At 34.1% G+C, this 2,977-nt stretch overlaps 1 pseudogene; it reads right to left on the reverse strand.

Moving 5' to 3' along the window:
* Positions 1-317: 317 nt before the first annotated feature.
* Positions 318-412, reverse strand: LOC133807954 (small nucleolar RNA R71; annotated as a pseudogene).
* Positions 413-2,977: the final 2,565 nt, after the last annotated feature.

Genomic DNA, 2,977 nt, shown 5'->3' on the forward strand with positions numbered 1-2,977 from the left:
AAACCGCTCACTAGGATTGCCTCGAGTCACAAGCTGTGAATATATCCACATAATAATGTGGTCTAAAATATTAATCACAAATATTTACATTTATGCCCTCAACGGGCCAAAATTATGAATATGCCCTTATAACCTAAACAAGGCCTACATGCATACTAATACTCATAGTCATGCATCTCATATATCCAAATAATCATATAAGCATGCTTATCATATAATCATGCATTTACTCATTTAAATCACACATAATTCAGTTATGCCCTCCCGACACACTAATCAAGACCCTTAAGCCTTATTAGTGATTTTGGGTCGTTACAAAAATCATCGAGTTTTTCCAAAAAGATAATGAAGAGTTTTATGAATGTTGGGAAAGATTTAAAGATTTATTATTAAAATGTCCTCATCATGGTTTTGAAAAATGGAGACTTGTAAAATATTTTTATGATGGTTTGACTCCCTCTAATCGTCAAATGATTCAATCTATGCATACCAATTTTAATTTTTTAAATGTCAAGGACACGAGGCTTGGGATGCCCTTGAAGATTTATCTGTCAATTCACAATAATGGAATTATTTTGATCCTAAGTCTAGGTCAACTAATTCCCCAAAAATAGGAGGAAGGTGTGAAGTGAAAGATGAATTAGACTTAAGAACATCCTTAGACAAATTAGCGAGAAAAGTAGAAGCTTTAGCCATAAGCCAAACTATAAATTCTCCAATACAACCAAGAAAAGATGTTTGTTCTATATGTTCTAATCCTTGCCATAATGCCCAATCATGTCCTTCCTACCAAGAAGCCTTTTCTGAGGAGGCCAATGCTCTTCATACTTATGGGAAACCAAACGATAGCCCATTTTCATCCACTTACAATCCAAATTGGAGAAACCATCCAAAATTATCATGGAGACAAAACCAACCTCAAATGAATCAAGGGCACCAATACAACACACAAAACCATTCTCATGCCCCACAAAATAAACCATATCCTCAACAAAGGAAACCTTCCTTATAAGATGCTTTCTAACAATTTATGCAATCCACTCAACAAATCCTACAAAATCAGTCTCAATCAATTACCAAAATCGAGACACAAGTAGGACAACTCGCCACTGCTTTAGCTGATAGAGAAAAAGGAACATTCCCTAGTCAACCTATCCCTAATCCAAAAGGTCAATATGAGATAGGAAAGTCTAGTCGTAATGGAGAAGTCAAATCAATTTCAACTCTTAGGTCAGGAAAGAACATTGTCAAACCTGATTACATACCTGAGGTTGAAAAAGAAAAAGAAAAGAGTCAGCCTTCTAGTTCTAATGCCAATGACTCTTCAAACAAGGAAACTCCAATCCATCCTTTCATTCCAAAAGCCCCATTCCCACAAAGATTACTTCCAATTAAAAAAGGCAGCCAATATAATGACATCTTAGAAGTTTTTAAACAATTTAGCATCAATATCCATTTCTTAGATGCCATTAAACAAATTCCTGCCTAGTCTAAAATTTTAAAGGATCTTTGTACTGTTAAAAGAAACACTAATGTTCCTAAAAATGCGTTTTTAACTGAACAAGCTAGTTCCATTATTCAATATAAGAGTCTTATTAAATATAAATATCCTGGGTGTCCCACAATTTCATGCATTATTGGTGATCATTTTATTCACAAGGCTTTACTTGATTTGGGTGCTAGTGTGAATTTATTGCCTTATTTTGTTTATAAGCAACTTGGTCTTGGTGAACTAAAACCGACTTCTATAACTCTTCAACTAGATGATCGTTCTGTGAAGGCATTATAGAGGATGTTTTGATAAAAGTTGATCAATTTTACTTTCCTCTTGACTTCATTGTTCTTGATACTCAACCTGTGGAAAATGTGCATGCTCAAATCCCTATCATTTTAGGTAGACCATTCTTAGCTACATCTAATGCAATCATTAATTGTCGTAATGGTGTTTTGAAATTATCCTTTAGAAATATGACTGTTGAATTGAATGTATTTAATGTTGTTAAATCTGTTGAGTGTGAGGAAGTGCATGAAGTTAATATGATAGATAGTATTTGTGAAGATGATGGAAGTGACTTACTTGACTTTTGTGAAAAATACTTTTGTATGAACTTGCATGTTGATGATTCTATTGATGGTGTTTATTCTTTGCTATATTCTATACCCTTAAATGAAACCAAAGTTGAACATTTTTCACCTTTAGATCATGTTCAATCAATTTCTGAGTCTCCAAAATTAGACCTTAAACCTTTGCCAGAAAATTTAAAATATGCTTTTCAAGGAGAGTCTGAAACCTTACCTGTTATCATAGCATCCGCCTTAAATAAAGAACAAGAAGATAAATTGTTGTCCTTAGAAAAAATAAAGAGGCCATAGGTTGGACCATTGGAGACATTAAAGGAATTAGCCCATCCATATGTATGCATAGAATCCATCTACAAGAGAATGCTAAAACCTTTCGGGAATGTCAAAGAAGGTTAAATCCAAATATGAAAGAAGTGTTTAGAGAAGAGGTCATAAAATTATTAGACGTAGGTATCATTTACCCGATTTTTGATAGTCAATGGGTTAGTCCAGTTCAAGTTGTGCCTAAGAAGTCTGGGATCACAGTTGTTGAAAATGAGAAAAATGAATTAATCCCTACTAGAGTACAAACGGGGCAGAGAGTGTGCATAGACTATAGAAAGCTGAATAATGTTACTAGAAAAGACCATTTTCCAGTACCCTTTATTGATCAAATGCTTGAACGTTTAGCTGGCCATGCATATTATTTTTTTCTTAATGGATATTTGGGATATAACCAAATCCCCATTGCCCCAGAAGATCAAGAAAAGACTACATTTACATGCCCTTTCGGAACTTTTGCCTATCGTCGCATGCCTTTTGGATTATGCAATGCACCTGTGACTTTTCAAATGTGTATGATTTCAATTTTTTCTGACATGGTTGAACAATTTCTTAAAGTGTTCATGGATGACTT

The sequence above is a fragment of the Humulus lupulus genome, chromosome X (assembly GCF_963169125.1).
Source record: "Humulus lupulus chromosome X, drHumLupu1.1, whole genome shotgun sequence".
Classification (NCBI taxonomy): domain Eukaryota; kingdom Viridiplantae; phylum Streptophyta; class Magnoliopsida; order Rosales; family Cannabaceae; genus Humulus; species Humulus lupulus.